At 38.9% G+C, this 25,957-nt stretch overlaps 1 long non-coding RNA gene and 1 pseudogene across 1 annotated transcript; both read right to left on the bottom strand.

The window, feature by feature from the left end:
* Positions 1-350: 350 nt before the first annotated feature.
* LOC129353462 (NLR family CARD domain-containing protein 3-like) lies at positions 351-11,727 on the bottom strand (annotated as a pseudogene).
* A 9,915-nt stretch (positions 11,728-21,642) lies between these two features.
* LOC129353451 (uncharacterized) lies at positions 21,643-25,514 on the bottom strand. Its single transcript, XR_008605018.1, has 4 exons — positions 25,404-25,514; positions 23,480-23,653; positions 22,809-22,961; positions 21,643-22,347 (listed from the first exon to the last, which is right to left on the bottom strand). It is a non-coding gene; the product is annotated as an uncharacterized LOC129353451 (long non-coding RNA).
* Between the last annotated feature and the right edge of the window lie 443 nt (positions 25,515-25,957).

Consider the following 25,957-nt stretch of genomic DNA (forward strand, 5'->3'; position numbering starts at 1 on the left):
TCTGGTGGCGAAACCTAGTAATTACAACAACAATAAAGTTGGAAATTTACAAATACGTTTCCTGTGAGATCTTTCAAAATAAAATACCGGGAAGTAAAATAACTACTGTGATAGTTATTTTAGCATCACTAAGAATCAGTGAAGCTGATTAATCAGCATTACTAAGAAACTTGGAGGAAAAATAATATTTATTAATGAAATGATTCTCATGTATTTTATTTGAACATCTTCAGTCTAAATAATGCAAAAATGAACTGCAGCTTTAAATTATAAGCTTAAAAATTCTCAAATCAACTGAAATGGATGTTTCTGATTTTATTGAAATAAACTGTCAAACAAAAGATACAAAATTAAAATATATTTGGATTTATTGTTAATCTGAATACAATAAGCTGAACAGCACAGAGGATTAAAATAAAGATGTAGTTACAATATTTGTACAAAATAAAATGCATAAAACGCCCACAAAAAACATTATGAAAAACTTTATGAGCTCATCATTAAACACAAAGGAACCCACGTTACATTAAAATAAATATGAACAAAATAATATGAACCAGTCACCACGTTATCCCATGAATTCAGAATAAATCAGCACAATCACAGTAAAGAGCCTGATGTGACATATTGAGTCTCCATTCCCCCTAATGTTCTCTAGATTAACTGGAAACTGAAAAAGTTCACCACCAAAAACAAAACGAGAAATATTAAAGCACTGAGAACCAATGACTATGATGAAAAACGTAATTATTTAAATACTTTTAGAATGCCTATAAAATATATATGTATTTTTATTCAGATTATAAGATGGATGTTCCTGAAAACTGCTCCAAGATCAGAGTTTCTGTGGGACATCCAGTTTAAACTGGTTAAACTGGTTTCTGTGCTGGAAGCTGAAGTTTCTCTGCCGTTTCCAGTAAAACATCTTTTTATCTGTGGAGCTTTGAGGAACATTTTCATGTCAACAGAAGGAAGAAGCAGCAGAGAAAAGAGGTTTGAAGTGTCTTTCATGACTTTAAAGCTGAACTGGAAATGATTCCCATGTTTCCATTCTCAGACCATTTCTGGTTCCAGGATGAAAATGAACCAGAGAGAAAAAAGATCAACTTTCCAGTTGAATCCAGTTCAGATCAAAACTCCATGAAGCCTCTAAATGGAGCCCAGTTTGAATCGGATCTTTATTGATCCAAAGAGACAAACAATATCAGAGACTAAATGACAGACATGAAAAAATAAAAAGGAGGAAAATCTTTGAGGTCAAAGGTCATCATCATGGTCCAGAGTCTCTTTAGACTCAAACTGCTGCAGCTTCAACCTGTGAGGATCAGCAGGACACAGAGACGTTCTCTACTTTACAGAGATCAGAACCTGCAGAGAGAAGAAGGAAGGAGAGCAGATCAGTGAGTGTCTCGAGCCTCTCCAGCAGCAGTCAGTGACGCAGCACATCCAGTAGATGGTTTCCAGTCAGACTGATCTCAGAGCTGTGACCAAGATGAACCTGATCAGTTGTTTCCTGTTGAACTGAGAGAACAAGCAGGTCTGAGATCAGATCTGCTGCTGTTTGATGAATGAGGACCACTGACTCTAGACATGTTGGACGGCTGGACGCTGGAGTCCAGCTGGACGTCCTGGAGACATGGACACAGCAACAACACAGCAAGCTGCTGCTCCTCTGATTGGCTGATTGCTGTCTCTGTGTCCAATCAGGAAGCCTGAACCATTCTCCTCCCACTGAGAAGCTGCAGCTTTACTGGGAACACTGGATCTTTGCTTTGATGCTGACTGGGTTTAGTTCAATATGCTGACAGCAGCTGGACTCACTACAAACATTTACTTACTTTACAGTCTTTACAAGATCCTTCAGCTGCTGAACATCTGATTTCTTCAGGTTGTTTTCTCTCAGGTCCAGTCTTGTCAGACGGGTCGGGTTGGACTTCAGAGCTGAGACCAAATAATCACAGCTGATCTTTGACAAACTGCATCTCATCAACCTGAATAAAGAATAAAAGATGTGAACCAACAGGATGCAGGTTAACCAGTCCAACAGAACCAGTTAAAGATTCTCATGAATATTAATTCCAACAAGCTGCTGCTCCAATAAAGACCCGCTGACTTCAGAACCAGAACCAGAACCTGTTACTGGGTCATGATGTGTTGGAGGATTTTAGTCAATAAAATCATTCCAGGTTCTGATCAAAGTGTTGAAGCATCAATCATTGATTATTGATTTGTTCCTGTCAGATTCCAGGAATTTACTTTTCTAGACTGGATGACCTTTGACCTGCTTGACCTGAGGAAGATTTCTACACACTGGGGTCCGAATGCTGTCCTGTTCTGACCTCAGATCAGCAGGTCCAACTCAGTTACACAGAGAAACTAAATTAAACTCTGGATCCAGGAACAAACTCAGAAAATATTGATTAGATCAGAAGAAATGAACTTTGATTTATGATCAATTATTTAGAATTATTCACAGAATCAATCAATCAATCAATCAATCAATCAATCAATCAAATTTTATTTGTATAGCACATTTCAGCAACAAGGCATTTCAAAGTGCTTTACATCATAAACACAAAACACAAGTCATGCAACGTAGAATAAAAAAAAGTACATTGTTACATATTACATTTCAAATCCAATTCTGAACAGGTGTGTTTTTTAGTTGGGATTTAAAGTAAGTCAGGGTTTCTGCTGTTTTACAGTTTTCTGGAAGTTTGTTCCAAATTTTTGGTGCATAGATGCTGAAAGCTGCTTCTCCTCTCTTGGTTCTGGTTCTGGGGATGCAGAGACCAGAACCAGAAGACCTGAGAGGTCTGGAAGGTTGATACAACAACAGCAGATCTTTGATGTATTGTGGTGCTAAACAGTTCAGTGATTTGTAAACTAACAACAGTATTTTAAAGCTACAGGGAGCCAGTGGAGGGACTTTAAAACTGGTGTTATGTCTCTATCTTCCTGGATTTAGTGAGAATGCGAGCAGCAGCTTCTGGACAAGCTGCAGCTGTTTGATTGATTTGTTGGACAGGCCAGTAAAGACACTGTTACAATAATCAATGTGACTAAAGATACACACATTGGAGGAGTTTCTCTAGATCTGGCTGAGAAATATCAATAATTATACAAGTACATACGACAATGTCTCCAGTCTGCAGCTTTCAGTCTGTAGAAAACAACAGAGATCCTTCAGTCCAGAATCGTCCAGGTTGGTTCTGATCAGGTCAAGTTCTGTCAGACGGGTCGGGTTGGACTTCAGAGCTGAGAACAGAGATGTCGCGCTGGTCTCTGATAACCTGCAGTACCACAATCTGAATAAAGATTAAAAGATGTGAACCAACAGGATGCACACTGTAACAAATTGCTGTAAAAAAACAGCCAAAACTGAACAGTATCATACTGTTTCTATTGAAAACGGTACTGCACCGTGAAAAACAATGCATTCTGGGCAATTATTACTTTTTTTAATCAAATACTGTAATATACTGTGAATAGCATTGCATTTTGGGAATGATGTTAGATTCAACGGTAAGGAGGCTGTCTTTAAACAGAACGCTACTGTATTTCTGAAGAAGACATGTTGTGACATGTGGAAGCAACGGCTAGAACTTTCTTCACAAGGACTATCCATTTGAATCCTGCATTTTATGAGCCAATCCTAAGGTAAGTTATTTTTGATGATTAATATTTACAAATATTGACATGTTTGGAAGCTTTTCTTTCTTTTGTGTAATTTAACTTGAATTGCTATGATTAGCTGCTAAAGTGAAATTGGTGAATGGATATCAACTGGGAATTTGGAGTTTCACAAAGTTGACTTGGCAGAAAACTGTTTAAATGTTATGCTGGTGTCTCTTTATTAACTCTTAACATTCAAAAGTTTGTCTTCACCTAGCACACATTAAACCCTGACTCTTTAAGCATCATATGCTAATCTGAAATTACTGCATTTTCAGGCGCTTTATTGATATCAACCCGGACCAAGGCCAGCTGTAGCAAGATCATCTCCAAGAGGACAGGGAAAACTTTTCAAAAGAAGTCGGTCACTGTCATCCCCCGTGTTTCAACTCTGCTGAAAAACCTCATGGACTTTGAGTGGAATTTCATAGTGAGAACTTTCTAACCAAGCTATAGATATTGTTGCCCCTCCACGCAAAAACAAGCAAACAAAAACTATCCAGGCATGAAGGCAACTTATCCCTGAACAGGAGTGATCTTGAGAGATTTTTTTGGTTTAAAGGTCAGCATAATCTTAAGACATCTCTTTTAATGAAGAGCATACATTTTGTTAAGGCTCCCACTTTCTGTTCTTCAGATGTAATTTTGTCTGTACAGGCACCATGTTTAACTTATCTTGTCAAATATTGTTTCATTGTTTTATCATTTGAAGTTGGAGCTCTGATTTTGCCCTAAAGGAAATTCAAGTCTAAATGTTTCATTTAAATTTTATCAAACTAAAATTTGCTATTTTTTTCTATGCTTTATATTGAAAGTTAAATGTTTCATTTGTTTATGTTGCATCATATTGTTCCTCACTTCCACAAAAAGTAGTATTTTGAATTGAAAAAGTATTGTGCTGAATTGTACAATGCATTATTTCCATAATTTATTTCATACTTATTTTATTTCAGACTAATCAAAAGGCCACAATTCATGCTTTATTCAAATATTCTTTAAATCAGTTAAGAAATTTATTTCACAAAATAGATGGTGATTTTCTTACTGTTTTTCCAGAATACGACTTACTTTGGACAGTTTACCCTCAAATTCTTGTAGAAAAGGTTTAGGTTTAAGGCACACATACATTGTCGTTTCAAAACCTTCGTCTTTATTATGTGGCCCACTAAAGACTGTATGAGTCAATGTTTGAGTTGGTTCTTTTTTTCCCAAATAAATGTTTGACATGATGGAACTTATATTTTCTAAGTGGTTTTTTTTCATGTTTCTATTTTATATTGGAAATTTACAGTAGTAAGCTGTATGGGAATTCAACAGTAATGGTACCATAGAAAAACTGTAATATACTGGCAGCATTGCTGCCAGTAGTCTACTGTAAATCTGATAAAAAAACAGCAATGTGCTGTAATCAAAAGATTTCTTTTGTGACAGTAATATACTGTAAAGTTGATTACAGTAAGGTACTGTATATTAACGGTAAAATGCTGGCAACCCTGCTGCCAGCATTTTACTGTAAAAATACAGGGCAATTTGTTACAGTGCAGGTTAACCAGTCCAACAGAACCAGTTAAAGATTCTCATGAATATTAATGCCAACAAGCTGCTGCTCCAATAAAACCTGCTGACTTCAGAACCAGAACCAGAACCAGAACCTGGTACTGGGTCATGATGTGTTGGAGGATTTTAGTCAGTAAAATCATTCCAGGTTCTGATCAAAGTGTTGAAGCATCAATCATTGATTATTGATTTGTTCCTGTCAGATTCCAGGAATTCACTTTTCTAGTATGGATGACCTTTGACCTGCTTGACCTGAGGGGGATTTCTACACACTGGGTCCGAATGCTGTCCTGTTCTGACCTCAGATCAGCAGGTCCAACTCAGTTACACAGAGAAACTAAATTAAACTCTGGATCCAGGAACAAACTCAGAAAATATTGATTAGATCAGAAGAAATGAACTTTGATTTTGATCAATTATATAGAATTATTCACAGAAATATCAATAATTATATCATTAAAATACCTCAATGTCTCCAGTCTGCAGCCTTCAGTCAGTAGAAAACCACAGAGATCCTTCAGTCCAGAACCTTCCAGGTCGGTTCTGATCAGGACCAGTTCTATCAGATGGGTCGGGTTGGACTTCAGAGCTGAGAACAGAGACGTCCAGCTGGTCTCTGATAAACTGCAGTTCTCCAATCTGAATACAGAATAAAAGATGTGAAGCAACAGGATGCAGTTAAAACTGAAATATGAACAAATAAATAATAAAAATGTATAAATTAATTTCCCTGAATGTAAAAGAAACATGATGAACTGATTCTAACATCTGATCCAGTCAAACTGGTTTAAAGAGTCCAAACCAGCAGAACCAGAACATTTGATCCACAAAGAAACTCAAGTTTCTATCAGCCTGGATGAGTTGAGCTATTTCTGCTGGTTCCTGATCATCAGACCCGACTTGGTAACTGGATCAGAACCAGTCAGGTTCTTCATTAATGGCCTTTGGGTTCCTATTAAAGCTGCTGAAAGTCAATGGAGGCCATTATTTCCTCAGGAGACGGTTCCTCTCTGACCCGGCCCAACAGAACCACAGCCTCAGGACAAAGCTGAGGAACCTGCTGCTGCTGCAAACCTCACTTTCATTCATTGCATCTAGATTTGCTTTTCTACAATCAGTGGTTTCTTAGACGTTCATTAATGAGGATTTGAACTCGTCAGTGTTTGTGGCTCTGGAGGATCAACATTTCATTCTGATGTAAAGAATCAGAAATAAAACCATCTGAATCTTTACCAAACTGAAACATCTCCATCATTCATTCACAGCATTTCAATTATTTTGCTCATTTTGTTCATCAAAAACATTTTAAAGTGAAAAACTGAAAAACAAAGTTCAATAATCTCAAAGTCTGAAATAAGAAAATAATTAATAAGGTCAAATGTTTTAGAGATTTATTCTGATGATTAAACAGGTTGTTTTAAAATAATATATATTGACATTAAATTGATTAACTATTGATTAAAGAATCAATAAATGATTTTATTGTATAAATAGAAAAAACAAACCTCAGATTCTTCACTTTACTGACTGAATTCTCCAGGATCGTAACCAGATGCTTCATATCAGAGTCTCCACCTCCATATGTGTAGATATGATTTATTTCCAGTTCAGTCAGATCTGGGTTGGACTTCAGAGCCGAGGCCAAAACTTTACATTCAGCCTTTCGGAGCCAACAGCCACCAAGTCTGTGATTAGAGAAGAAATAAATTCAGTTCTAATGAAATCAATCTGGATCATAAACAGACTAAAATATGATAACAGTGATGTCATCATCTGATCATCATCTGATCAATATCTACTGAGTTTGACCCCACAGAGAATCTGTGCAGTTCCTGGTTAAAGTCCAGGTTCTGGTTCTGGATCTGGTCCAGGCTTCATGTCCTCAGACCTTCAGCTGCAGTCAGATGTTGAAGATCTTCTATCATCAGTGAAGGAAAGTTCAGTTTCTCTGCAGCAGCTGATGAAGAGGCTGACTGAGCTGAATGAAGGAAACGACTGGAGATGATGGAGAGGAGGAGGAACTGCTCACAGCTCTGACTTGGACTAGACCGTTTAGATCTTCCACCAAGCAGGAAGTGAGTTATAAATGAAGTGAGCAGAACAGAAAGTCCAGCTGCTGTGGACCTCTGGCATCTCTGGGTTTGTTGAGCCAATATCTGCTGCATCATCATTAATAATAGTAATATATTGTATAGAAACATGTTTCCCAGCAGCAGGTTATTAAATGCTGCCACAGAGGAAACTGGGAGCAGAACAAACACATGATGCTCCAGTTCTGTCTCCGTTCATCTGCTGGATTTGATGCTTTAACAAAGTAGAAAGTGGACAGTCGTCAACCTGCTGCAGCTAAAAGCTTCACGTTGTTCTGGTCGTCCTGCAGAGCAGCAGCAGAACCGGTCCTGCTGCTCCTTCGGGTCTGAACCGTCCTCTCAGACTGTTGATCTGAGAGGAACTGGGACAAACTGGTTGGAAGAGGGACACAAGTCTCTGCAGTGGTCTGTCCATTGTCTCAGAGGAACAAAGGTTTGGATGTCAGGAGAAATTGTTGCTAAACTCCTAAAGAGCTGAAGAGCAAACCCCTGGAGGAGACGGAGCGTTTGGGTCCAGCAGCATTCATGGTGAAGCAGTGAAAGTTCTCCAGTAACTAGAAGAGGCTGGATGTCTCCAGAGTTGAAGCTCATGTCTCTGCAGGTCTTCATGGAGGACAGCTAACAGCTTCAACAAAGGCTGCAGATGAAGAGTTGATGAGGAAAATGGTTCCAGCTCTGGAAGCAGATTCTCAGAGCTTTGGGAGGATCTGACAGAAACTAGAACTTTTTTCTGGAACCAGACGACAAAAACCACATTTTGGTCTCATTTACAAACTCAGAGGAAACTAGAGGGAGGAGGAAAAGGATGATGAAGATCAACACTGTTCACATAGTTTATAATTATTTTCCATGGCAACAACAGCAATGCAGGGTTGATTGTAAAGTTTCAACCAAAGCAATTGATTGGAAGACAGAAGAAACAGGAGGACAATAGAGCTGAATCAGCATCACACAATGAAAACATCTGGACTCACCGAGCCTTTCTGCAGTTCCTCACAGCTGGAACCAGTCTCCGTCGTCCATCATCTGATGTGTTGTACTTCTCCAGGTCCAACTCATCCAGAACCTCTGACATCTGCAGCATGAAGGCCAGAGCTGAACAGTCAGTCTCTGAGAGCTTCTTCCCTGAATCCAGCAGCCGTTGGATCTCCTGATAAAATGAGACGTCGTTCATCTCCACCAGACAGTAGAAGATGTTGATGCTTCTGTCAGGAGAGATATCATCAGTGTTCATCTTCTTCAGGTTGGTGATGATTCTCTGGATGGTTTCTGGACTGGTCTCTGTCTGACCCAGCAGATCTTCTAAGAGTCTCTGGTTGGACTCCACAGTGAGACCATGAAGGAAGCGGACAAACAGGTCCAGGTGGCCATTTTCACTCCAGAGGGATTTCTCCATGACTTTCTTCATGAACTCATCTAGAGATGTTTCTCTGTATTCGTCTCCGGAACGTCTTGATCTCCTCTGACTTCCTGCTGGTGAAGCAGTGGAGCATGTAGACTGCAGCCAGAAACTCCTGGATGCTCAGATGAACAAAGCAGTAGACTGATTTCTGGAAGATCACACTCTCTCTTTTGAAGATCTCTGTACAAACTCCTGAGTACACTGAGGCCTCTGTGACATCCAGACCACACTGCTCCAGGTCTTCTTGGTAGAACATGATGTTTCCTTTCTCCAGATGTTCAAACGCCAGCCTCCCCAGCTTCAGAAGAACTTCCCTGTCAGCCTCCATCAGCTCCTGTGGACATGTCTCATGTCCTCCATGGTACTTGTTCTTCTTCCTCTTTGTCTGGACCAGCAGGAAGTGAGAGTACATGTCAGTCATGGTCTTGGGCAGCTCTCCTCTCTGCTCTGAGGTCACCATGTTCTCCAGAACTGTAGCAGTGATCCAGCAGAAGACTGGGATTCCACACATGATGTGGAGGCTCCTGCAGGTCTTGATGTGGGAGATGATTCTGCTGGACAGCTCTTCATCACTGAACCTCCTCCTGAAGTACTCCTCCTTCTGGGCATCGGTGAAGCCTCGTACTTCTGTTGCCCTGGTAACACATGAAGGAGGGATCTGATTGGCCGCTGCAGGTCTGGAAGTTATCCAGATGAGAGCCGAGGGGCAGGTTCCCCTTGATGAGGTTTGTCAGCAGAACATTAACCGATGATTTCTGTGTGACGTCAGAAACCAGATGACTGTTGTTGAAGTCCAATGAAAGTTTGTTTTCATCCAGACCGTCAAGGATGAAGAGGAGTTTGCATTTAGCCAGTTGCTCTGCTGGGAGCTTCTGGAGTGTTGGATGGAAAACATGGAGCAGAGAGAGAAGACTGTGCTGCTGATCTCTGATCAAGTTCAGCTCCCTGAACGAAAGCAGAACCACCACACTGACATCTTGGTTCTCCAAACCCTCAGCCCAGTCCAGAGTGAACTTCTGCACTGAGAAGGTTTTTCCAACACCAGCAACGCCGTTGGTCAGAACCACTCTGATGGGTCCATGTTGATCAGGGAAGGCTTTAAAAAGGTCGTGGACCCTGATTGCAGAATCATGGGGTTCTGGAACTTGGAAGCTCTCCAGCTGCTTCACCTCATGCTGGTGTTAACCTCGTCACTCTGTCCCTCTGTGATGTAGAGATCAGTGTAGATCCTGTTGAGGAGGGTTCTACTTCCTGTTTCATCACTTCCTTCAGTCACACATTCACATCTTCTCCTCAGACTGATCTTATGTTCCTCTAGAACCTCCAGCAGACCAACATCTGCTGAAACACAGAAGACAACTGTAGTAAAAAACATGATTCAGTGATAAAGTTGGAACAAAACCATCAGAGTCATTGAATGCAGGAGTTTTCAGTAACATCAACTCTTCTGCATCATGTCATCATTGTCCTTATAGAAACAGAAAAATGTTTTCTCGCTTTATTTTCAGCCTTTATGAAAAAATATGGAGAAAAACTTTAATCTGCCAAAGAAATGACTCATTACATCAGTAATGTTCACATTTAAAATGACTTTCCTCAGTCAGAGTCTGAATTGGATATTTTAAGGAACAATTACAGGATGGAAATTGTTGAGCCAATTTGATTTGGTCCAACAGATTGTTAGTATTATTGCATTTATTCTGAAAAATATATATAATGCAGTCTGTGTTATATTGTCAGAGTTAATAAAGGTTTCTGTCTCTCTGACATTCCTTCCCTCTTTCTGTTAAAAACAGTTTTAAAGCAGGTTGTTTTTCACCTTTTTGTCTTCATGCATCAAAATCATGACCAGCTTTAAGAAAATGTTGAGTTTTATTGTATTTTTCACAAAAGGATGAAAACAGAGCCACTTCCAAGCAAACACACAGGTTGTTGGGGTCAACATGTAACATTTACTAGAATATATTGGAGAACACAGTGGGACCAGCACTAGATTCAGGTAATGACAGCAGTGATAGGCTGGGTGTGTTAATAACTGCAGACCAGAGAATATATTTAGACTGCTGGTTTATCATTTGGTAAAGAACAAAGCAAAAAAAAAAAAAAAAACACTTAAAGTTTAGCAAAATAAAAAAACATGAAATTATTTTATATTTTCTTTTAGCTTTTTAAGCGATAGATCCCTCAGATTTGTTTTAAAACTGTTATCCGAACTTAAGTATTTTTTTCTATTTAAGTAAAAGTTGCTGTTGTTGATTCATTGGGACGTACGGTTTTATCTTTCAAATCTATTTGAGCTATCAGTGTTGTTTGAACAATGTTGACACCATAAAAAAGCAACAGAATAAGACCTTTCTCAAAACAAGTTTAAAAACATAGAAAATCTATATGGAAATAGAAAAATATTCAAGAAATACTCTAAATAAGCTTCTATATCTTCCAGAGACATTATCTGTATATATTTATCTTATTTCAAGTTTACTGAGATATTTGCAGTCAAAACGACACAAAATATTTGAAATGATAGTTACAAAAATAGATATGAATGAAGCCGGGAGTAATGCAACACACGGAGCTTTAAAAAAAGGGGTCCTTTATTTTAAATGAAAATAACACTTTTCTCTCTCGGAGTTGTAAAGTATGGTACGGAGCCCACTCGGGGACGTGGGAACTTTTTATTTTTTATTTTGCATCCCCTCGCAAAACAACAGCACCACATGCAGGCAAAAAAGAAAAAAGAATTACAACCTCTGAGGCTGCTGCTATTTTAGCACCAAATTAGATATTAGAATCATACTAGTTCTGATGTAAACAACATCCAGCAGGGGGCACAGCTCCTGTTAGTTCAGGTTTTAGGGCGATCTGAGTTGTGATTCACCATCTTACTTCTCATTCATGGAATCAAACTCAGGAAACAGTTTGGATTTTACAGAGCTGAAGTTGGCTTCAGACTGAGCTTCCAATTCAGGAAACGGTTGAAAGGCCGCCTTTACCTTTGAGCATTTTCAATCTGCTTGAGTTTAAAAGCTGAAATACCTGCACTCTTAAAATATGGGCTACATTATTCTACAATAATAGCAGAATACTTTAAACTATAGATTGTGATTAGGGAAAATATTTCCATAAATCCAGGTAAAAGCCAGGATCTGGCAGACAGGGGACAAGTCACTAGTTATCTCTCTGAGTTTTTAATCTTCACTATAGCATGTAGTTATTGTTTCTAGTAATCTTTCTCCAGTTCTCCTCTTGTGGTTTTTGTGCTCCATGGTTTCAGGAGCCTTGTTGGTCCCCAGATTGTCCTCCACTCCTCTGTTGCTGCTGCAGCTCTGCTGTCCTCACATTCATCTGTCTGATTGTTCTCCAACAACATTTGGATCACAAACTATTCTCTTCCTGAAGAAGCTTTTCTGTAACATAACTCCTTATTATATTCTACATTTACCATCATCTGCCAGGTTGAACCTCAACCTTGAACCAGGAGCTTTTCAGAGACTTCAGTGACCTCTGAGGTTGCTCTAAATCACTTTATAATGGGCAAAGTGATTTAAACTGACAGAGTTTAAATCACTGTCTCTCTATTGTCCTTTAACCACTTCCCAAATTGAAAGCTATAATTGTAAACTCCAATTTTCCAGCAGAACCTTAACGGCCTGGTGAAATAATCAATAAAAATAGAATAAAAATCCTTTTCAGCAAGATCAAATTAATCATATTGGCAGGTGGGCAATTTGCTGACCTAGAACTTTTGTCACCTCTCTTTCTTTTATTGTTTTATTATTCACTTTATTTCTGTTATTCTAAACATAACATTAATATCAACCAATACCCTGAGCCATCCTTTCTGCTATTTCATTCTCCTTAACCTCATAATGTGCTGAAACCCAAATATAATGATCTGTAAGAATCATCAAAGTGATGGTTGTTTTATTTTGTTTTATTTAGAGCTGATGACATGACCCTTCAGAGTAAGAGTCTTCACTTATAATTTTAAAAACAAATTAAATAAAAAGTCAAATTTGTACATTTATCTTGTGACCAATTTTTTGAACAAGGTCAAATTAAATGAGGACTTTATTAAGCCGAGTTACCGAGACATAAGATCCAGTTACAGCAGCTGGAAAAAGACAGATTCAGTTGAAACAACTGATCACAAAAAAGACTTTTAATCATTAAATGTCCAAATGTCAACTAAAGACGTGGATCTGGAAGGAAGAAGCTCTGATTGGACATTTTCAGTCTCACCTGGAGCACAGCTGCTCTGATTGGCTGTCGGTCCAGATCCTGTTCTGGGTTGTTTCCCACTGGGGGCAGCTGGTACAGCCCGGATCCATCAGAACATTCTGACCCAAAGCACAGCAGGATGGAAGCTCCTCCTCACTAAAGCGCCTCCTGTGAAGACATTTCTTCATCACTGAAATATTCACTAGCAACAGGCTGGAGCTGAACATGTTCATGAAGGTCCACAAAGAACCAGGGACCAGAAACTGGGTCAGAACAGAACAGAACCTCAGAACATTGATGATTTCTGGTTTTAAGTACTTCATTGAATTATATTTGGTATGATGACTGATGCCAGTGTTCCCAGTCTGGAAGATGCTGGTTTCACTGCTTCAGTGGGTTTACAGACAATCTGAATTGTTGCTCCTCACATGTTTTTGTTTTCATGCAACATTTTAATCCATATTAATTCATTCAAACTAATTTACTGACCAACATCCTTCATGTCTAACTTTAAATTAATAAGAAAGAAAATTAAGTTACTGTTTATTAAAACACTGAGATCAACCAGTTAATTTATATTTTATCTCTATAGATTCACATGAATCAGTTAGAAACTGGTTTCTTACTTTCTGTCTGAGGGTCCAGGTTCAGTACTGAACTCTGGAGGTTCATGTTTGGACCAGTCACTCTTCATAGATGGACTGATGGGTCCTGGAGGTTCTTTTAGATCCAGGTCTTCCATCTTCTGGACCTTTTGAAAAAGAAACCAGAACCAGTCAGTCCCAGTGATCCAGTTCCAGTAACTGGAAGCAGAAAGCTGGTTCCCATCATGTGTTCAGAGGATCAAAGTGAATCAGGTGAATGAAGGAGTGAACATTTGGCCCTACTGTAAATCTGTATGGAGGGGGTCAGTGTGCAGGAGGTTCTGAGGGAGCAGCAGCTCAAGTCGGGTCCACAGCTCTCCTCCAGACAGAACCGGGTCCAGCTGAGATCTCAGCAACATGTCAATGTCAAATTTATTTATATAGCACTTTAAAAAGGTATAAAACTGCACCAAAGTGCTGCACAGGAACGACAGTAACACAAGTAGATAAAAACAGAATATCAAAAAATTGCTTCAGTTAAAAGCCAACGAATAAAATGAGTTTTGAGAAGCAATTTAAAATGATCCAGGCTGCTAGCAGATCTAATCTGAAAAGGCAAATTGTTCTATAAATTAGGAGCAACAACAGAAAAAGCCCGATCTCCTTTCCTTAGTCGGGTCCGAGGGACTGTAAGTAAAAGCTGTTTGTTTGATCTGAGGGTTCTGGACACAGACTGAAATTTTAAAAGGTCCTGAGATAAGGGGGAGCTAACTCATTTAAAACTTTATAAGTTAATAAAAGAGTCTTAAAATCTATTCTATACATAACAAGCAGCCAGTGTAAATTGACCAGCGTAGGCCTTATATGGTCATGCTTCCTGGTTCCTGTAAGAAGCCGTGCCGCTGCATTCTGGATCATTTGAAGTCGATGAAGCTGTGATTTAACCATGCCACTATATAAAGAATTACAATAATCCAGACGAGTGGTAATGAAGGCATGGATCAGTCCTTCAAAGTCCTTAAAACAAAAATAAGATTTGATTTTGCTAAAATCCGAAGGTGATAAAAACTCGATTTAATGACAGAACTAACTTGTTTATCGAACTTTAAACAGCTATCAAAAGTAAAGCCAAGATTCCTAACTGAGGTCTCACAAAATTGAGCTAAAGAACCCAGAATCTGATCTGGTTTTGTAGTGTAAAGACTTTGGCCAAATAATATAACTTGAGTTTTACTTTGATTTAGGTGAAGAAAGTTTTGTCCCATCCAAGATTTAACTTCAGCCAAACAATCTGTCAATAACTGAAGATATTCATTATTTCCATTTTTTAGTTTAAAGGGCATATAAATCTGGACGTCATCTGCAAAGCAATGAAAGGAAATGTTAAATTTATGGAAAATCTGACCTAGAGGTAATAAATATAAAATGTCAGCCTCTGTGTGCAGCTCAGCAGGATTTCCTCTCAGCTAAAGAGTCACAAAGCAGCTTTCAGGGACCACAGCATCCAGCTGAGGTACCAGCTGGACCAGATGCAAGGAATCATGGGTAAATACCAGCTGGACCCGCTGCAAGGAATCATGGGTAAATACCAGCAGGACCTGCTGCAAGGAATCATGGGTAAATACCAGCTAGATCAACTGCAAGGAATCATGGGTAAATACCAGCTGTACCTGCTGCAAGGAATCATGGGTAAACAGCTGCTTCTATAGGGGGATGAAACATTTAGCCAATTGATCCGTCTCACAATAGAAATTTAATATCAAGAGGCACATTATTGCAACATTTTTAGCTAGAAACTGAAATGTAAATAGTTTCCTACAATTGATATAAAATGTGTTTAAATTATTATTTTTGCTCCATTTAAAGGAATTAATTATAAAGTTTTCTGACCAATCGCCGATCTTTAAAAAGCCTGACCTCCTGATTCTGATTTTAGCCTAAACAATTTCTTTTGTTGAGTTGGCAACTGGTTCTGGATCAGTCAGTCTGGATCTGGATGCAGTTTTCCAGCAGAGCTTTGAAAGACAAAGAGTTTCTACTTGCTGTAAGAAGCAACAAGAGGAAAACCTGGAAAAAGATGAAACTCAGTGAAGAGGAAGAGAGAAAATCTGTGGACCGCATAAAGCCGGTTCTGATCCACAGAAAAGAAAAACATGTTCTACTGATCCCAGACTGCTGAGGGACGGAGTGATGTGATTCACTTTCTGCTTATTTCAAGAAGCAGAGAAACTAGTTTACAATGTTTCTGTTCTATTTTTTTAAGGTTAAAACACCAGAGGTTTTACAGTGAGAGTTTCTGCAGCAAGAACACTGATGCACTGTAAAAAGTTACTTTAAGTTCTCAATTTATTTAGGTTAAATTTGAAAAGGTCATTATTGCACACTCTACAGTAACAGCATATATATATACATGAAGAACACTCTGATGAGATGACGCCACCAGCTCAGACTGACAGCCTCACTGGACAGAAGTTGGACAGTTTTCAGATGCAGCCAAACATGAAGAGGCATCAGATTAATTATTTACTGATAAAAGCCTCTGAAGAAAAGAGAAACATTTCAAAATCCTCCTGGATCAGAACCAGGACTGATTTTAACCCAATGGGAGTAACTTTTATCCAGAAATAGTTTTTCACTCCCCATATCTCAGCTGGTCACAACTGGTGAAGACCTACTGGTCCCAGTTTGATTCTACAGTGTATTAAACTGGAGCTTCTTGGGTAGTAACTAGTTAGTTACTCTGTTACTTGAGTTACTTTTTTGAAAATAGCATTTCAGGAGTATTTTACGATGCTGTACATTTTACTTTTATTTAGAAGCATCTGATGTTGAAGTAGTGCGACTCTAGAGAATCATTTCTGGCTGATCTGCCCACCTGTGCCCTGAAATTATGTCTGAACCTACAGAGGAAAGATCTAGAGTCAATGCTTCAGGTATTACAGTTGAAAACTAGCAATGAGAGTTTCTCATCATCACAATCACATAAATCAGAAAGCTGCTGACATTCTGACAAAAACCAGGAACATAGAGCACATCACCCAGTTCTAAACTCCTTCTATTGAGAGAATAGACTTTAAATACTGAAGAAGCAGCATTCAGCTTCTATGCATCACAAATCTGGAACAAACTTCCAGAAAACATCAAAACAGCTGAAATCAAGACTAAAAGCTTTCGCCTGTTGAGAGTTGCCTTTGAAACATAATAACTAGAAAATATAGTAACTCTTTTCTGTATGACAACTTTTTATAACTTTTCCACTATAATGTAAAGTTACTTTTTGTTTATTATGTAAAACTTTAAACTGCTCTGTTGCTGTAATGTCTTGTACTAATTAACTTGATAACTTTGAGTTATGCACTCCTCCATGATGCTGTTTTCTGCTCTGAACTGGATCCTGAACTGGATCCTGAACTGGATCCTGCTCCAGGTCTGTAGAAACCTCCAGACTGAGGTCAGATGTAGTGAATGAAGGAGTGAACGTTTCCTATGAAGCAGTGAAGTGTTGGTCCTGAACTCAGCGGCTTGTTGCCATGTTGGAGTGGCTCCTGTTAGAGAGCAGCGGTTCTGGAACCGTTCAGGTCCAGATCTGGTTTTGAGGAAGTTGTTCTGCTTAGAGTCAGAAGGAGCAGTAAAAACGTTCAGGCTGAACATCAGCATCACCTGAGGAGCAGACCAGCAGCTGGTACCATGGTAACAGCAGCATGATTTCACAGCAGAACCTCAGAGTACAGAAACTGGACCAGTTAACCCAGAACCAGCAGCACTTAGGCAGGTCCATTAAAACCTGCAGTTTGTATCTGAGAGACTGGAGCTGCTGTTTCTGGAACGTTCTAACTTCTCACCTTCAGATGGACGGAGGACTTCACTCGGGTTCAGATCCCGGGTCACAGGAGGCAGGATGAAGAACAGTCTGATCAGAGAGAAAGAACCAAAACAAGAGAATGAAGAACTGAAAAGAAAACATAAGGTTCTGCAGCTCCTGAGCTTCCATCTTTAATCCAAACATCTGGATCAGAACACAGACTTCTCCTTAATTATCAGATTATTGTTGACTTTATTATTATTTCTGCTCTGTTCTGTTCCTGATCACTGACCTCCATCGTGTGTTTCCAGAGAGTCTGGGAGGATCAGGGAGTGGTGACTGAGCTCAGAGCTACAGAATCAGAACCAACAGGTCCATCCAGATTCCAGCAAACACAACAAACATTTACCTTCCTGCTTCTCTGTCAGCCACTAAATATTTCTGGAAAGGTATTTGTTGTTTATCTGATCACCTTCCTCCAGAATCTGCAGCATAAAATGAACTGATTCAACAGATTCAACATCAACGACATTCATGTTTGTTTTCCTCCTGCTTTGTTGGTGGAATCAGAAAGTTTGCTGGAAACACAATCCAACATGGCTACACATCGTTCTAGAACGGGGAAATTAAAACCTGTTAAGTTGTTGGTTATTGTTTACTGCCACAATGTTATCTGAGGTTTTGACTAATATACGAGTCGTCTAGAAATAATTCAACATTAAAAAGAGCAACAAGAATCATCCTTGATGCTGGGCTCAGAAATCAGATAAATCCACTGTTTTTAAAAACCAAAATACTCCAAATGTAGACATTTAGTTGACTTCAAAACTCTACAAATATTAAATAAAGCAAAACAAAGTTTACAACTGGAAAACATTCAGTGAAAGAGAAGAAGGAAATGAATCTAAGAAACAAATATCTGTAGCTGAAATGAAACAAATGTTTGTTAGAAAGTGAAGCAGATTATTTTTACATCAATTTTTTTAAAAAACTAAAACTCAACACATTTAAACAATATGCTGTCTCATAACTTGTACACCTAAATATATTGCAACAGAATAAATTCTTTTTAGAATAATTTACTGTATTTTTCACAAATTATTTGTAAGAAAGGAAAGTTTTACTACAGTCTGCTCCCTCAGAGCAACTTTTCTTCTTTATTGATTCATTGATTCATGTGCCTGTGTGTTTATATGTATATATGTACATATACATAAAGAACTGTCTGATGAGATGATGCCACCAGATCAAACTGACAGCCTCACTGGACAGAAGTTGGACAGTTTTCAGATGCAGCCGAACATGAAGAGGCATCAAATTAATTATTTACTGATAAAAGCCTCTGAAGAAAAGAGAAACATTTAAAAATCCTCCTGGATCAGAACCAGGACTGATTTGAATCCAATGGGAGTAACTTTATCTAGAAATAGTTTTCACCCCCGTCTTCTGACACCTCATATCTCAGCTGGTCACAACTGGTGAAGACCTACTGGTCCCAGTTTGACTCTACAGTGTATTAAACGAGCTATTGCTTGAGTTACTTTTTTGAAAATAGCATTTCAGGAGTATTTTTATGATACTGTTCTTTGTACTTTTATTTAGAAGTATCTGATGTTGAAGTAGTGCGACTCTAGAGAATCATTTCTGGCTGATCTGCCCACCTGTGCCGTTCATTTCATTTCTCCAATCTGAAAATAACCAGAAACACTGACTGAGCTCAGAGCTACAGAACCAGGACCAATGGGTCGGTCCAGATTCCTGCGACAGAACAAGTGTTTACCTTCTGCTCTAAAGGGGCGGGGCTTAAACAACTGATGAGGATTTTGCAGACATGAATCATAATCAGAGACCCACTGGTGTCCCAGTCTGTTTACTGGGAGAGTTTGAGATGAGGCCTCTTGTGATGTCATCAGAGGCTCGTTATGAAACAACTGAACAGAAACACGGAGCAGGACGTGTTGCTCTGCAGGAGACAGACTAGAATTTATTCACAGGTCAGCTCAGCAACAGGAAACTGCAGCTTTAAGAGAGTTTGTTGGTTCTGATTAACAGGAAACCAGAATCCGACCAGAACCACAGCTCCATGAAGCCAGCTACTTGGTTCTGAAGGAGAACCGGGCCGAGTTCTGGTCCCTCCACAGAAAGAAAACCCAGAGAGAGGAAAACAAGAAAAAGAGAAAACTCACCCAATCCAAACTCTGCTCTGCTGCTAACTGGAGTCTGAACCAGTTAGTCCTGATCCTGAGCCGTACCTGAGGCTCCGCCCCCTTCAAGGTGACGTTAAGCATCTGGAAGCATCTTAGACTCCTCCCCCTTTCAGGTGACAATAAACACTTTTACTTTCATGTTTCTCTTTGTATCACCAGTGAGTGGAGCTGTAAAACTTTAGGTCACATTTGAACTTTTCAGGTTTTTCTCAGTTTTCAGCTCTTTTCCAGCCAACATTTTATTGCAGGAAATCATTTCAAGAAGAAACTAGAAGATTCAGGATTCAGTTTTATCAAGAAAAAAAATCAACTTACATTAACGTTGTTAAATCAGAGTCACTACAGGATTCATAACTGAATATATAACTAAACTTCAATAAAAATCTTCTCAAAAAGATGAACTGTGGGAAATTTTGAGAATCACGGCCTGAAAATATAATTATTAATATATACATGTCAAACATTAAAACAATTTTTATAATAAAACACTCAGAAAGGTAATAAATGTACCCTAATTGTTTGAAGCAGGTTAACGAAGAAGCCTAGAAAAAAACATAACAGCATTTATCATTTAAATGGTTCTTATGTGTTTTATTTAAACATCTTCAGTCTGAATAACATAAAAATAAACTTTTGCCTTTATTAGAAGCTTAAAAATCTCAGATTAATTTAACAGGATGATTCTGTTTTAACAAGCTGTCAAACTAAAACTGAAAAAAAAAAAGTTCTGTTGAACATTTTATAAAACTTTATTGAATTATCATTAAACACAGAGGAACCCAAATTACATTAGAAGAATTATAAAAAAAAACAAAACAATCATGACCCAATCAGCACATTATCCCAGTGATTCTCCGAGGTCTCAGTAAATCAGTAAATCTCAGTAAAGAGTCTGATGAGACACATCGAGTCCTAAAACTCAAAATATAAAATATGGGGTTAAAAAAGTAAAAACCACAATAAACTGAGAAAAATTAAATCTGAGAATCAATGATGATGCAAAACTTCATTATTTAGATTTTAGAATGAACATAAAAAGAAAAAAAAACATGTAAAATCTTTTTTCTCAAATAAAATGATGGATGGTCAGAGATGGAACCGGGTCAGAGATAGATCTGGGTCAGAGATGGGGCTGCTGTTAATGTTATTTAAATACTTTTCTGAACTGAAAATAATTTCAGTTTGAAATGAGTACAATTTAATTTGCTGCTCTTGAATAACAGTTTATTGTTTCAGAGAGAAAAATTTATTATTTCAAATGAAAGCTAACAGAGGAATTCGTTTCTATGGCTTTTACTGTGAAAGTACCAGCGGATGGTAACTACAGCTACTTGATTTTGTTCAAGTAGCTGTAGTTACCATCTGGGTCCACTAGAGGGCAAAATCCGCCCTGCTGTAATAGTTCAGTTCGTGACTGTAGCTAAAACATCAACATCATTCTGATTCCAGGACAATTTAACTTTTCTTAAATATTTTCCTACCTTCAGACCGGAAGCTCAGCATCTTAGCGTATAAACCAGAGCTGTAGAGCTTTGATTCAGCTCTGTTGGAGCTGAAGCTCCAGTTTAGGAGCCACAGCTCCCCTGAAGCCGCTGCTCGTCTGTTAGCATCGTTAGCTCCGCTCAGAGTCTCTGCGGGATGTTTTCATCTGTGGAGCCGCTTCTAGTTCACACTGACAGATAAAACACAATTTCCAGAAACCAGCTGCAGCTCCACAATCTCGCCTCTATTTTCAGAAAGGGGTATTTCCTCCATCTGGTGGCCATAGTGGGAACTACAGCCCTGATCATGCATTATTTACAGTTAATATTCACTTAATGTGGAGTTTAGAGAAAACAAACAGTCTTCCTGAATCATATTGACAGTTTACTAACTCAAATAATATTCTGACATATTTTAATTCAATGTTTGGAGTTATATATGTAATAAAAACTGTTTTAAATCATCCTGTTGCAGTTTCATGTTGGAGACGTGAGGTTTTGCTTCTCCTGTCAGGGATTTGATGGGAAACGAGTCACAACATTCAGATGATTTCGTCAAAATGGAAAATAAAACTGTTCTCCTTGAACTACAGCTGTGCAAAACTGATCCCATCACATCTGTGAGCAACATGGAGTTGATCTCTGGTTCAACTTTGACCTTTTCTTCCTTCTTGTTGCATCAGAAACTTAAAGTGAATAAAGACGGTTTGAGTGAAACCAGGTTTCAGGTGGACTGAAGTCGTCTTCACTGTGAACTTCATCAACTTTCTGCTTCACAACAAAACCTTTCAAATCCAAACACACATCCAAGCAGCTGAGTCCAAATGATCCACGTTCAAATATTGTTTCTTTTCTCTGCAGGATCTGGTCAGGACGTCTGGATCTCAAGTGGATTTAATGCCACAGATCCAGAGGAAGTTTTACTGTTTGGCTCTGAATCTATAGAGCTGCTATCATGTCTGATTTTAGATCAACTTTTTCACCACGACAGAATAAAATTACAATTTGTCCCATTAACAAGTTTTTAATGAAATTAATGTTTCATGTTTCTACTCAATTTAACTTTTCTAACGAACTTAGAGTATTTTTCTCTCTTTTGTTCCTGCAGATCATCAAACAGATGGACTCTTTACAGATGATCCAGTAAAGAGTCCAAAAATAAAACTGAAAATCTTCAACATTCTGATCGACATCTGGAAAACATTTGAAATAGAAAAGGAAAATGTTCTGAGGTCAGAGGTCATCATCTTGATCCAGAGACTCTTTAGACTCAAACTGCTGCAGCTTCAACCTCTGAGGATTAGCAGGACAACAAAGGTGTCTTCCACCTGCAGAGAGAAGAAGGAAGGAGAGCAGATCAGTGAGTGTTTCCAGCATCTCCAGCAGTCAGTGACGCAGCACATCCAGTAGATGGTTTCCAGGCTGCAGTCAGACTGATCTCAGAGCTGTGACCAAGATGAACCTGATCAGTTGTTTCCTGTTGAACTGAGAGAACAAGCAGGTCTGAGATCAGATCTGCTGCTGTTTGATGAATGAGGACCACTGTCTCTAGACATGTTGGACGGCTGGAGTCCAGCTGGACGTCCTGGAGACATGGACACAGCAACAACACAGCAAGCTGCTGCTCCTCTGATTGGCTGATTGCTGTGTCCAATCAGGAAGCCTGAACCATTCTCCTCCCACTGAGAAGCTGCAGCTTTACTGGGAACACTGGATCTTTGCTTTGATGCTGACTGGGTTTAGTTCAATATGCTGACAGCAGCTGGACTCACTGCAAACATTTACTTACTTTACAGTCTTTACAAGATCCATCAGCTGATGAACATCTGATTCCTCCAGGTTGTTTCCTCTCAGGTTGAGTTCTGTCAGACGGGTCGGGTTGGACTTCAGAGCTGAGGCCAAATAATCACAGCTGATCTGTGACAAACTGCAGCTCCTCAACCTGAATAAAGAATAAAAGATGTGAACCAACAAGATGCAGGTTAACCAGTCCAACAGAACCAGTTAAAGATTCTCATGAATATTAATGCCAACAAGCTGCTGCTCCAATAAAGACCTGCTGACTTCAGAACCAGAACCAGAACCAGAACCTGGTACTGGGTCATGATGTGTTGGAGGATTTTAGTCAATAAAATCATTCCAGGTTCTGATCAAAGTGTTGAAGCATCAATCATTGATTATTGATTTGTTCCTGTCAGATTCCAGGAATTCACTTTTCTAGACTGGATGACCTTTGACCTGCTTGACCTGAGGGGGATTTCTACACACTGGGGTCCGAATGCTGTCCTGTTCTGACCTCAGATCAGCAGGTCCAACTCAGTTACACAGAGAAACTAAATTAAACTCTGGATCCAGGAACAACTCAGAAAATATTGATTAGATCAGAAGAAATGAACTTTGATTTATGATCAATTATATAGAATTATTCACAGAAATATCAATAATTATATCATTACATACAACAATCTCTCCAGTCTGCAGCCTTCAGTCTGTAGAAAACCACAGAGATCCTTCAGTCCAGAACCTTCCGGGTTGGTTCTGAACAGGTCCAGTTCTGTCAGATGGGTCGGGTTGGACTTCAGAGCTGAGAACAGAGACGTCCAGCTGGTCTCTGAGAAACTGCAGTCCCACAATCTGAATAAAGAATAAAAGATGTGAACCAACAGGATGCAGTTAAACCTGAAATATGAACATATCAATAATAAAAATGTATAAATTAATTTCCCTGAATGTAAAGAAACATGATGAACTGATTCTAACATCTGATCCAGTCAAACTGGTTTAAAGAGTCCAAACCAGCAGAACCAGAACATTGATCAACAAAGAAACTCAAAGTTTGTCTCAAAGTTTCTGAGGATCTTAAACTCAGTGGATGTTTTTCTCTCCATGTTTCCTTCCAGGCTCTGGATTCTCCGACTGCTCTGTCCATCATTGATCTGCTGATATTTTATGGCTCCAGTTTTTCTTCATTAATCTATTAATGATTTTCTTGCTGCTTGTATTTGAACTGCAGCTCATTGCTCAGTATGACAGATGGAAACGGGTTGATTTCAATCCTTTTATAATATCATCACATTCTGAAAGTTGATCATTTTGTGCTGATTCAGTCCTGAACCATCAACTAGAAAATATTGATCCTTTTCTCTGTGAGGTCATAGTGGGTCATTTGGTTCTGGTTCTGAATCGTTCATCAGAGACGCTGCAGAAATGGGAATATTATCATAAAGGAACAACCTGATAGTGAAGATGAATCATTTTAAATCTATTTTCCAGTAAAACACATGAGAATGATTTCAGTGAACTGCTGAAGCTTGTTGCATACAAAGCATTACAAAGGTAAGACCTCACTTCCTGTCCTACAAAATAAGAGCTGAATCAAGATGTTTGAACAAAATGACTTTAACAAAGTCAGTATTTCCTGCAGGACTGTTAATGAATCATCTTGATATTATTTATGTCTCCTTAATGTCCAGGATCTCTGCCAGAAGACTGTGGTCATCCTGATAGAGTCTGACTGTCACAACAAACTCAGATTTCCTCTGGAAGCTGCTCTCACTGGTTTAGGACGACTGGCTTTCATTTGCTCCATTAGTGGAATTGACACTAAAATGGAAATTCATCATTGCTTCCATTTTGTTTTGCTTCCTGCAACATCAAACTGCTGCATGTGCTGCAGCTCCATATGAGCAGCAGTCAAGTCCCAGAAAGCTTCCCTGTTTCTAGGAACCGTTTCATCCAGTTAGTCCACTTTCTCTGTCCATCTCTGTCAGACTGTGAACCTTTAGTCTGAGCTTGTGGAGAACCTCTCCTAAACCTGCTGCAGATCCATGTGATGCATCTTTGCTGGTTCTGATTCTGAGAGCAGAAACTCATGTCCTGAAGAATCTGCAGCCTTTTGAGCTCAGAGAAAAACTCAGTGGTCTGGATTTATTCAGATGAAGCTGAAGTTGGTTTCTGATTGAGCTTCTGATTCAGGAAGTGGATAAAGGGCCATTCCACCTAATTATTGACTATCAGCATCTTTAATCTGGTCTAGTTAAAGCACTGCAACACCTGAACTCTTTAAACCTGGACTGGATCATCATCAACTAATAGCAGAAGATTTAAAACTAATGTGGGATTTATGGATCTTCAATAAAGGGAGATTTCATGTTGACCTTTGACCTGCTTGACCTGAGGGGGATTTCTACACTGGGGTCCGAATGCTGTCCTGTTCTGACCTCAGATCAGCAGGTCCAACTCAGTTACACAGAGAAACTAAATTAAACTCTGGATCCAGGAACAAACTCAGAAAATATTGATTAGATCAGAAGAAATGAACTTTGATTTATGATCAATTATATAGAATTATTCACAGAAATCAATAATTATATCATTAAAATACTTCAATGTCTTCAGTCTGCAGCCTTCAGTCTGTAGAAAACCACAGAGATCCTTCAGTCCAGAACCTTCCAGGTTGGGTTCGCTCAGCTCCAGTTCTGTCAGATGGGTCGGGTTGGACTTCAGAGCTGAACAGAGACGTCCAGCTGGTCTCTGATAAACTGCAGTTCTCCAATCTGAAAAAGAATAAAAGATGTGAACCAACAGGATGCAGTTAAAACTGAAATATGAAGAAATAAATAATAAAAATGTATAAATTAATTTCCCTGAATGTAAAAGAAACATGATGAACTGATTCTAACATCTGATCCAGTCAAACTGGTTTAAAGTGTCCAAACCAGCAGAACCAGAACATTTGATCCACAAAGAAACTCAAAGTTTTCTATCAGCCTTGATGAGTGGAGCTATTTCTGCTGGTTCCTGATCATCAGACCCGACTTGGTAACTGGATCAGAACCAGTCAGGTTCTTCATTAATGGCCTTTGGGTTCCTATTAAAGCTGCTGAAAGCCAATGGAGGCCATTATTTCCTCAGGAGACGGTTCCTCTCTGACCCGGC

Source organism: Poeciliopsis prolifica, unplaced genomic scaffold (genome assembly GCF_027474105.1).
Source record: "Poeciliopsis prolifica strain line A6 unplaced genomic scaffold, Auburn_PproV2 SCAFFOLD091, whole genome shotgun sequence".
Lineage (NCBI taxonomy): Eukaryota > Metazoa > Chordata > Actinopteri > Cyprinodontiformes > Poeciliidae > Poeciliopsis > Poeciliopsis prolifica.